The sequence below is a fragment of the Lepisosteus oculatus genome, unplaced genomic scaffold, assembly GCF_040954835.1.
Source record: "Lepisosteus oculatus isolate fLepOcu1 unplaced genomic scaffold, fLepOcu1.hap2 HAP2_SCAFFOLD_40, whole genome shotgun sequence".
In the NCBI taxonomy this organism is placed as follows: Eukaryota; Metazoa; Chordata; class Actinopteri; order Semionotiformes; family Lepisosteidae; genus Lepisosteus; species Lepisosteus oculatus.
The window spans coordinates 1,314,648-1,326,924 of NW_027167934.1; the positions used below are offsets into that span (position 1 = coordinate 1,314,648).

General features: G+C 41.4%; 1 non-coding gene across 1 annotated transcript; it reads right to left on the reverse strand.

The window, feature by feature from the left end:
• Positions 1–3,391: 3,391 nt before the first annotated feature.
• Positions 3,392–3,473, reverse strand: trnas-aga (transfer RNA serine (anticodon AGA)). The gene has a single exon. It is a non-coding gene; the product is annotated as a tRNA-Ser (tRNA).
• Positions 3,474–12,277: the final 8,804 nt, after the last annotated feature.

Below are 12,277 nucleotides of genomic sequence, written 5' to 3' on the forward strand. Positions count from 1 at the left end.
GGATGAACAGTTTATCCCCCTAGGTACCATATTTCCATATTTCGAAGCATTGGAATAATACATGTCATACAGCAACATAAAAACAGGAAGACAAGTATCACAGCCCCTATAATCGGTGTTAGTAACTTAAAAGAAAAACATTCCCCCTGGCCCAAACAGTGATTCTAACCAGGAGAGAAAAGCCGGTGTATCTTTTATGCCTCTCTCTTTATTCACCTTGTCTTTTAGTTCTTTTAAATGCTGAATAGCGAGTGTAAGATTTCCGTAATCATAGTCATTAGCTGGAATATATGTACAACAGGAGTCTCCTACTAAAGCATAGACTCCTCCAGATGCTGCATTTTGAAGGTCCAGCACGAACCTGTTCTGAAGTGCCATTAATCTAACTCCCCTTAATTCTTGTTTGATAGCGTCTAAGCCTTCTAACATGATATTAATAAAAGAGTACATTTCATAAAAAGTCGCATGGGTGAGGCTGTAGAATGAGGCATTAAAGCACATATATAACAAGATGCATTAAATTTCTTTAACTTTACAGTATGATTTATAAATTTATACCACAAATTACTCATATCCCCCTCATTATCAGTTTCATTCAGCCAGTTTGTATACAAAGAGGCTTCGTGTTTAGATTCTTCCTCTTTTGGGGTGGTGACAGGCTTCTACATAAAAAGGAAAAAGGCTGTGCACATCAGTCCCAAGCAGGTTATCCCCATCTGTCCTTGTGGAGACATCACTCCTGCGCTTTGTTCAGTTCGTTTGTGACCTTTTTACAGTGGGAAGCATGAATCCAGGGCACCATTTCTGTGACCTTCACAGCAGTGGCAGTGGTCAGCAGCACCTGGTACAGCCCCCTCCACCTGAGTGAACACCATTTCTTTTTCCTGAAGTCTTTCACCAGAATCCAGTCTCCTTATTCACTCATTAGTTCTTACAGCACAGGTAAATCCCTGTGGGCTGGAGCCCAGCATAATCCTAGGCTTTTTTGGTCAACATTGGTCAACAGATTGGTCAACAACTGGGTAATAACTCTTAGAAAAATCTACACATTGTTCCCCTGCCTCAGCTGTGACGTTTTGTAGAACAATTCTAGCTGAAGTTGTAAAATTTCTCTTTGTTCCGTTCCTGCAAAACATCTTATTATGAACAAACAAACCACAATAATCATTTGCATCTAGGGGAATCACTCCCAAGGGTAACCCCCCTTAAAGCTATATTGTTCTACCCATCAGGTTCTGCCACTAGATAAGAGAACCTTTCCCATGAAATCATTTTTTGACCTTCATGATCCCTTCAGGGCGTACAATTAGCACAGAAGCAGCAGCTTTAGTCCACATGTTTTTCAAACAGGATATTAACGATATGATCATAACGAATAATACCAGACCCACAAATATGTATTGAACCAGAGACCCTCTCCATGTTCCTAGCACAGACTGTAGCCATGCACCAATACCCCAATCATCTGGATTGCAGGATTTACGAAGAAAATTATTTTCGCAGTAATTAATTTATTATATTTACTATATTTATTATACACGTGTAAATTAATTACTGCGAAAATAATTTACTTCGTACACTGTGCAGAGTGCCGTATACTCCTAGTTGCGGCACACACGATACATACAGTAAAAAGCCTCAGGCACTGTGTTAGATGTGTTTTCGACGTTATATATGCGTTTATTAATGTCGTAGATTTTACGGTTGCAATTCGACGTTGATTATACGTCGAGGCGACGTATATATACGTATAGCCGTATTTTCGCCGTGAATATACGTATATTCGACGAATCAATGCCCACTGGGTAAACTCTTGAGCAAACTCTGAACCAGCTCTAAGGAAACTAATCCGATTAGACGTTACTTTGACTCATCTTTTTACGCTCAGTGCTGGATTGCTCAAACTCCAGCTAGGGTTAGGGTTAGCATTCCCACGCTACTTCGACACTTTGTTTACGCTCAGTGCTGGATTTTGGGAACTTCAGGACGAGTGGGAATTTTCTCCTATCTGTCAATTCTGTTTTGTTTTGGAGACTCTTGGCTGCCTATGTTGTACAGTGCAGCGTGAAGGAAACATTTTCCAAAACTGTGTCAGCTCAAAAGTTGTAAGAAAACCTCTCCAGCTGCTTTAACTCTCTTCATTTTTGTCATTTAATGTGACACTCGATGTATAACTGGAGCCTCACATATGCAAATGGTGAGGCTCCAGTTCGACACCACTTTACAGTATCTGACAAAAGCATGGCAGACTGTGCCATGACCGGCAGATAACTTCTGCTTATTTTTACCATATTAAACATTGGAAATCCTCCCACTTGCATTTGTGACACTTGATTTTGACTCCACCTAAGACACTCTTAAATCTTCAAACACTTTTCTCTTCTCCCGCAACACTCTTGTCTGTCGGCACTATGTGGCAGCATTGCATGACAACCCATCTCACCACAGAAAGGAACCTAACAGCTTTGGTAAGAGAGGAGAAAAGAACATAGCCCGTACGGGGATTGAACCCATGACCTTGGCGTTATTAGCACCACGCTCTAACCAACTGAGCTAACTGGCCTCACAACGGTGGTCCTCTCTGTGCTGCAAAAAATCGAACTCAGGGAATTTCTTTTGCCCTCCTTTGAATAGAAAGCCGTGTAATTCAGTGTACGGGCTTTCTCGTGCAGTTTCATGGTTCTTGTAACCCAAATCCTACACTGGCCTGAAGTGTCCCCCCATTTCACAGCATTTTTCAGCTGATTTAAAATGTACCTAAAGGAGAAGCATTATTGAAGACCATCAATTACCAAGAGCTTTTGGTGGTCATTTTTAATGACCACAGAGCACTATGACCTCGGTTTTACATCTCATCCGAAAGACAGCGCCCTTTTACAACACAGCGTCTCCGTCACTATGCTGGGACATTGGGACCCGCACAGACCTCAGGGTGAGCGCCCCCCCGCCGGCACCATTAACACCGCTTCCAGCTGGAAGCTTTGTTTTTCCCTGTAGCTTACCCTCATCCGGGTACTGACCTGGCTCACACCTGCTTAGCTTCAGTGGGTTTTCAGTTGCGAGTTGCAAGGGGATGCAAGTGATGGCGCCGCTCGCTGCAAAAGCCACTGCATTGGCCGGGAATCAAACCCAAGCCTCCCGCGTGGCAGGCAAGAATTCTACCACTGAAACACCAATGCTCAGTGTCTGGGCCTTCAAAAAAGACGCTTTTTTGGTGCTCTGTGCAAAAAGCGTCGACATCTGCTTCCAGCTGCAAAATGCCATTCGCGGATGCTGAAGAATTTATTTCAAGGCAGCGGGTACAAGCGATTGGGCGTTTTAAAACCACCAGGAACAGCAAAGAGGCGCGCTTCTTTGCTTGCGCCGGAACACACCAACTGGAGGCGGACAACGTAGTCGGCAGGATTCGAACCTGCGCGGGGAGACCCCAATGGATTTCTAGTCCATCGCCTTAACCACTCGGCCACGACTACAGCAAGCCCCACAGCCGCTGCGTTCTTGCTACAATCTTACCTGGATCGCGAGGCGCCGGCGGAAGCCTATTTCAAAGTCGTTCTCCGTTTCAAAAAAACATTTCCAAAATACAAGCCTTGCAGACAGACACGCCTCAGAGGACTTAAGGGTGGCTTCATGTCGGAATGATAAAGTCTCCCCGTCCGGACATGAAAATGCCACTTTGTTACACACAAAAAAAGAATCAACAACAGAGAAATGCCCACAAGCATTTGAAAAGCCGCACCACGTCGCACTTGAAATAGCTCTTACATTAGTGGTAGACGCAGGAATCGCCTTTTTATTTACGCTCTTACCAACGCGATGGAAAGCAAAACAAAGCAAAGCAGAGCAAAACAAAACGAACAAACGAAAACCCTCACGTCCCGCACTTGCATATAACGCCGTTACGTGCCCAAGCGGTATTGTACGTCATCCTAGCACTGCACGCCGGTGCGTATGGTATATGGGAACGAGCACACGCCACGAATCGTCTCGAATCACTCCCTACAGCTGTAAGGTGCCTTGAAGCATGCACCCCCAACATTCTTCTTTGCGCATCTGTGAAAGGTAAACTCTTGAGCAAACTCTGAACCAGCTCTAAGGAAACTAATCCGATTAGATGTTACTTTGACTCATCATTTAAGGGATCCTTGTTAATTGGAGAAATCAATGATTTCGAATGAATTCTGTATGCGTTAAAAGACAGCTATACACAGAAAACATGCAGGACACTGCTCATGATGTTTCCCGAGCCGAAACACAGTGCGTTTTTCCAAGCCATCTGACCAAGCCTGCCCACTGAAAACTGCAGGAGATCGTGTAAAGACGTTCAAGTTTGTAACTACTGCACGCACAGGAAGCAGAATAAATTCCTCTATTCAAACTGTCAAAGGTTTGCTTTGCGAACGCTGCAGGACATCGCACAATCTCTTTTGAACAGGGACAAACGATTTCTTATGGGGCGCAGTAAGTACAGACGTTTAAAAAGCTCCACTCATGCCAATGATGCAGCATGAAGAAGCGCAACCTAAAGTTTGCATTCCTAGCACTGTTGCAACCTAGCACTGTTGCATTCCCCGCATCAGTAGCTAAGAGAATATAATTTACGACTCTTGTTAATGCAGTTTCAGAAACCAGACTGAAATTTCTCAAGTATATTATTTGAATCCATTTGATGTTGGGCAACAACTATTCTTTCAAGACTTTTAGATTGAAATGGGACCTTTGAGACAGGCCTGTAGTTGTTAAGAACTTGTGGATCCAAATTTGACTTCTTAAGGAGCGGTCTAAGAACCACTACCTTAAATTGATCATGTACGACGCCTGACGCAAGCGATGCATTCATCATCATTCATTCATTCATTCATCAGCTTTCATTCCTAGGAGTGAAAAATAACCATTTTTGAAGACATTTTAGTTTCTAAAACACTACAATAAAGTTAAAAACATCAGTTTTATATTACTTTTAGTATTTTTAGTGAAATTAGTCATTTATTGCACTATTTTTAATATAATCTCTAATTAAAAGTGAATAGAATTAAGTTTGGAGCAACAAGGAACACAAAAAAAAAGATTTTAAGGAAAAAAATGATGTCTTCTGTGCCAGGTGCCTGCAAGGGGAGAAAGCTAGAATCCTACCCAGGCTCCTGGAGCTCTGTCCTGGCTAAAGGAGGGTGAATCCATCCCCTTCAAAGCTCCATGAAAAAATGATCATTTAAAATTTGAAAAAAAAAACATCATATAACAACAGTTTTAATTCATAGGAGTGAAAAACAACCATTTTTGAAGACATATTAGTTTCTAAAACACTACAATAAAGTTGAAAACATCCGTTTTATATTACATTAATTTTTGTGAAATTAGTCATTTATTGCACTATTTTTAATAAAATCTCTAATTAAAAGTGATTAAAATTAAGTTTGGAACAACAAGGAACACAAAAAAAAAGATTTTAAGGAAAAAAATATTGTCTTCTGTGCCAGGTGCCTGCAAGGGGAGAAAGCTAGAATCCTACCCAGGCTCCTGGAGCTCTGTCCTGGCTAAAGGAGGGTGAATCCATCCCATTCAAAGCTCCATGAAAAAATGATATTTTTAAATTTGAAAAAAAAAAAAAACATTATAGAACAACATCTCTTGGTCCACAGAGTGCAAAAATCCAACTTTGAAGAAAATCCATTGACTGATCCCCGAATCCTGAAGTTTCTTCGCATGATATTGGGCTTGCAACCACTTTCTGGAAAATGATGAAAAATGCCAAAAATGAAAAAAAAGTTATCAATTCTAGAGCCTAAGAGGAAAATAAGACAAATGTATATCTCCAAATAATTTTATGTGCTTCAGAAGAGCCCAGGAAAGTTTTTTGCATACATGAAACCACGCCCGTTTGCACGTAAGCAGACATGGTTGCACACACGACTGCATGAAAGCACGCGTGCATGCAAAATCATCCTGTTAAGCATTTGAAAAGCCGCACCACGGCGCACTTGAAATAGCTCTTACATTAGTGGTCGACACAGGAATCGCCTTTTTATTTACGCTCTTACCAACGCGATGGAAAGCAAAACAAAGCAAAGCAGAGCAAAACAAAACGAACAAACGCAAAACCCTCACGTCCCGCACTTGCATATAACGCCGTTACGTGCCCAAGCGGTATTGTACGTCATCCTAGCACTGCACCCCGGGGCGTACGGTATATGGGAATGAGCACACGCCACGAATCGTCTGAAATCACTCCCTACAGCTGTAAGGCGCCTTGAAGCGTGCACCCCCAACATTCTTCTTTGCGCATCTGTGAAAGGTAAACTCTTGAGCAAACTCTGAACCAGCTCTAAGGAAACTAATCCGATTAGACGTTACTTTGACTCATCCTTTAACAGTTTTCAGTCTCTGTCTTTAAACACCTTGCTCAGTCACATTCAAGCCACAAGTACTCTTCTCGGATGTTGCACAAACAAATCCTAATGTCTTGAAAGCATTGCAGCATGTTTGTGTCCCACTTCCCGTGGCTGCAGGACGACTGACACGAACGGACAAACACAATCTGTGGCGTTTAGCGTGACATAGTCTTGCAGGCATCGTGCTGTCTTACTGCAATACTATACCACTTGAGGAAACAGTCCATCTGGCCATGAAACTCATTTGAACGTCTAGCTACAGCAACTAACAATAACATGATTTATTCAGGATGTGTGGAATCAGCACGTCCCGGAGACAGCTTCTGAAATCGTGAGCATTCTCTGGTGGTGTCCTGGAGGGCTCCCCCGGGCATGTGTTGGTGGTATAGTGGTGAGCATAGCTACCTTCCAAGCAGTTGACCCGGATTTGATTCCTGGCCAACGCAGTGGCAAGTGTTTTCAAATGCTGTCACAAGCCTTGGATTGTGACTAGCAAAGCGAAGCCTTTTGAAAGAGCTAAAGCACTGCAAAACGGAATTGAAGGAGAATCTTACAGGGGATTCTGAGCGGTGTCTAAATAAATAAATTCACAGCGTCCGCGGATGGCATTTTGCAGCTGGAAGTAGATGTCGACGCTTTTTGCACACAGCACCAAAAAAGCGTCTTTTTTGAAGGTACAGGCATTGAGCATTGGTGGTTCATTGTTAGAACTCTCGCCTGCCACGCAGGAGGCTTGGTTTCGATTCCTGGCCAGTGGCTTTTGCAGCGAACGGCTCCATCACTTGCATCCCAACTTTTGCAACTCGCAACTGAAAACCCACTGAAGCTAAGCAGGTGTGAGCCAGGTCAGAATCCGGATGAGGGTGAGCTACAGGGAAAAACAAAGCTTCCAGCTGGAAGCGGTGTTAATGGTGCCGGCGGGGGGGCGCTCACCCTGAGGTCTGTGCGGGTCCCAATGCCCCAGTATAGTGACGGAGATGCTGTGTTGTAAAAGGGCGCTGTCTTTTTGGATAAAACCGAGGTCACAGCGCTCTGTGGTCATTCAAAATGACCACCAAAACCTTTGACAAAAGCTCTTGGTAATTGATGGTCTTCAATAATGCTTCTCCTTTAGGTACATTTTAAATCAGCTGAAAAATGCTGTGAAATGGGGGGGCACTTCAGGCCAGTGTAGGATTTGGGTTACAAGAACCATGAAACTGCACGAGAAAGCCCGTACACTGATTACACGGCTTTCTATTCAAAGGAGGACAAAAGAAATTCCCTGAGTTTGATTTTTTGCAGCACAGAGAGGAGCACTGTCATGAGGCCGGTTAGCTCAGTTGGTTAGAGCGTGGTGCTAATAACGCCAAGGTCGCGGGTTTGAGCCCTGTACGGGCCAGGTCTAGGTCCAGGTCCCTGTTTATGAAACAGGCAAATGACTGTCTCAGGGGCCCATTCCTCATTCTCAAGACACATGTATGCAGTATGTACACCGTGCATTGAGCAATAGGGACTGAATACACCACAGGTAAGGTTAGAAGTCATTCTGAGGTGCCACATGTGAGGGATACAGCTAGGCATCCGAAATGTAGGGTTTGAGGCCCTTCAGGAGTACTGCATCCTTTGAGACAGACCCGTGCATGTTAAACAAATGATCATTTCTTTCGGCATTAGGGACTAAATATACTAAACATATGATGCTAAAATGTTATTTTCACATATATTAATGTAATAAATGATTGCTTATGCTTTATAAACAAATCTAATTAAAATAAAAGCTTAAGTTTTGTATTTATCTTGTACCATAGAACATGATTTTCTTTGTATTTCAAGCCCACAAAGTGTCCAAATGACGCACTACATGATATAAGGAAGATTATCACATGCATATCGGTATTATCTTTCTTATGAAAATGCATTCCTTTCATTACCTTTTACTTTTTAAAATGAACTCAAATTGAGTATAATGTAATAATTTAAGTAGAATAGATTCTAATAATATAATGATCCAGTGTTTTGCACTACTTCACTGCTTCACTGCTCTATGCCATCTGGAAATAAATCCTCAGACTGCTTACTGCCCTGGGCATGTACCAATAAATTAAAGGAGCACATCTGTTTATCACTGCGTTGAAGCAGGAGACACACAGTCTCTGCAAACACATCCTAGATACAGTGTTCCAGCACCTTTGACCTCATCCAGAACGTATCATTTCTTGAAAGGGATTGCTGTCCGAATGCACATCTGAATCCCAAACAGAACCTCTAGTAAAATACGATCATTTGTGAAACAGGCAAATGACTGTCTCAGGGGCCCATTCCTCATTGTCAGACACATGTATGGAATGCTTTCACTGTGCATTGAGCAATAGGGATTAAAAACACCGCAGGTAAGGTTAGATGTCATGTTCTATGATCATTTCTTTCAGCATTAGGGACTAAATATACTAAACGTATGATGCTAAAATGTTATTTTCACATATATTAATGTAATAAATGATTGCTTATGCTTTATAAACAAATCTAATTAAAATAAAAGCTTAAGTTTTGTATTTATCTTGTACCATAGAACATGATTTGCTTTGTATTTCAAGCCCACAAAGTGTCCAAATGTTCTATGATCATTTCTTTCAGCATTAGGGACTAAATATACCAAACGTATGATGCTAAAATCCTGAAAAAAGGATGTGCTCCATCTCGTCAGTAGATTGGATTCCAAAACTGATTTGGGTCAATATACATTACCTTTGAAATTAAAGTACAGTCTACTGTAGGGAACCATCAACTTAGAAAGCATTGGCCTTCCCTGGGGGTCAGGTAGGTGCAAAAGATAAACTTTTATCCTATCTTTACCTTAAGATAAGTGGCCAAGCAGTATTTTTCCAAGTTTCACCAAGCACATCATGTTGCCATAGTAGACAAAGTTCTATAAAATGTTAAATAACTTTTAAAAAAAGCATCTTGGTCTTACAGTACTGTACAAGGTGAATTAAACTGTCCCTGGTAATAAAAAGTAATTAGAAGCATCTCAGAAACTTTATCTCTAGAAACATTAGCTGTTTTATATCATGTAATTTAGTGTGATGTTGTCAGAATTCAAGGACATTATCACACACAGAAATTGGTTCAGTTAAATCTAAAAAACACAGCTAAACATGGGTTTAAATGTAACAGAAGCCTTACCTCTTGTCAAAAGATTTAATTCAAGAAGCGATGTAATAAATGATTGCTTATGCTTTATAAAGAAATCTAATTAAAATAAAAGCTTAAGTTTTGTATTTATCTTGTACCATAGAACATGATTTTCTTTGTATTTGAAGCCCACAAAGTGTCCAAATGATGCACTACATGATATAAGGAAGATTATCACATGCATATCGGTATTATCTTTCTTATGAAAATGCATTCCTTTCATTACCTTTTACTTTTTAAAATGAACTCAAATTGTGTATAATGTAATAATTTAAGTAGAATAGATTCAGGTAGGAAATATAGAGTCATGATGTTTATGGCTGACATCATTTCACATGGGTGAATTTTAAGCTAAGAAATAAAAACATTTACAATGAAGATACCATTGCTTAATTTTAAATGCCTTTAAAAAATAAATACCTCCTGAGAATAATTTGCCACTCCCAGATCCTTGGTAAGGTACTGTTTGAATCCAATCAGGAGAGGAGCATCCAGGGAGTGCTTTCTATAGAGTCCAGCTTGGGCCACTCTCTTCCGGCCTGCTGATACTTTTTAACTACTCAGGGCCTGTAAGGATATAAAACACCGGTTTAAACATTTTATACCTATAAGACAAATTAGAATTTTAGTAAAAAATAGATACATCTGAAAAATAAAAAGTCTTACTGCTGATAGAGTTCTTCAGAGCTCACATCTTCCCCTTCCTTATCCGCTTCTGTTTCAGTTTCTAGAGCAGCCTCTGGCATCTCTTCCTCCTGGACAGCGGCCTCTTGCTCAGGGCCGCTGGAATGCAGGTATATTCTTTTCAACATGCTTTTACATAATATGTTGTAACAATGATTTCAAAAAGAAACTACAGAAGCCTTACAGATTAAAAATATCTCACCTTGCCAATGTGTCTTCAGGCTCCCCATGTACAAAAAGGCCCAAGGACTCTAGCAGTCTTACAACCACTATCCTGTTTGCCTCACCAGACACGATCTCTATTCTGTGGTAATCCACGATGACCCCGTTTTTCAGGTGATTCATCATGTCCTCCCTCGCCTGTTGAGAGGCCATCCTGATCTCTTCTGCCGTGGCGTGCTTCATACACGACCTCTTCAAGTGAGCGGGTTTCCTCTGAAAATAAATAATACCATCTGTGTATAGAAACAAGCTAAGACTGATTTCTTAAATTATCCTTAATTTTCTCTCTCATAGTTTGAGCATAATGATTTTATTGCATTTATAAAAGAATTGCTCATTGCTCCTAAATAAATAATGGTTTCATAAAAAAGTGAACACTTACTTGGTCTCAGTCACAGACTTTCCAATAGAAGCCATTGTGGAGTTCAGCAACTGCAGGTCCTAGAAGTGGGGAAGGAATTTTAAAAGAGAAATTGAATTACAATACAGAAGGAATGGCTGAGGGATCACTGAAATATATATATACAAATTCCAAAGACTGAGTCCATATAGAAACAACTACCTTTCATTTTCAGTATAAGAAAAAAAAACATTATCTTCCAAAGCATCATAAAATTGTCCCTTCTTCCAGACTCTACTTCTCTCTTGTAGTAGTATAGCAGACCTTTCCAGGTGAGCAGATCACAGAGTCCGAAATGAGCTTCCTCCATCAAGCAAAGTACCTGAACATGACTCTGTCTTCATAAAAGCGCCCCTGTAATAAAGAAATTAAATCCGAAATCAAGAGGGCAGTTGCCTACTGAAATACAAGAAGTCATCAATTTTAACCTAGCAACACATTAAAGGCTGAATCTATACAAGTACTATTCTAGAAATGCTCACCAGATGACGTTTTAAGAAGGAACTGCGCCTCAGGTTCCGCCGAGATCTTAACTCGGATGGCAGGATTCAGAGTCCGGAGTGCGGACTGATGGCGCACGGAGGGTCCATATACTGTGGATCCCTCAGTGATCTTCCGCGTATTCAAACCGCCAGCGTGTGACTCCCCTGTCCCCGTGACCTCATTGCTCTGCTCTCTCCTCTGTGCAGCTGAGCCCGACTCACGGTAAAATGGAAAAAAATATGTCCTCGACGTGAGATTTATTCTGGAGCGAGCCAGTGTTGCGCATAGCTGCCTTCAAAGCAGTTAACCCAGGTTCGATTCCTGGCCAACGCAGTTGCGAATGTTTTCAAATGCTGTCATGAGCCTTGGATTGTGACTAGCAAAGCGAAGCCTTTTGAAAGAGCTAAAGCACTGCAAAACGGAATTGAAGGAGAATCTTACAGGGGATTCTGAGCAGTGTCTGCATACATGCAGTCAGATAAAGGTGCTGAAAGCTTGAGCTACTCTCAATGTCATGCTGCCCTTCCCCGGAGTAAATCTGTTACATTGAAAGAATGCTTCTGGCAGGTTCAAAAAGGGACCCTTGTTAATTGGAGAAATCAATGATTTCGAATGAATTCTGTATGCGTTAAAAGACAGCTATACACAGAAAACATGCAGGACACTGCTCATGATGTCTCAGTGCGTTTTTCAAAGCCATCTGACAAAGCCCGCCCACTGAAAACTGCAGCACATCGTGTAAAGACGTTCATCTTTGTAACTACTGCACGCACAGGAAGCAGAATAAATTCCTCTTTTCAAACTGTCAAAGGTTTGCTTTGCGAACGCTGCAGGACATCGCACAATCTCTTTTGAATGGGGACAAACGATTTATTATGGGGCGCAGTAAGTACAGACGTTTAAAAAGCTCCACTCATGCCGACGA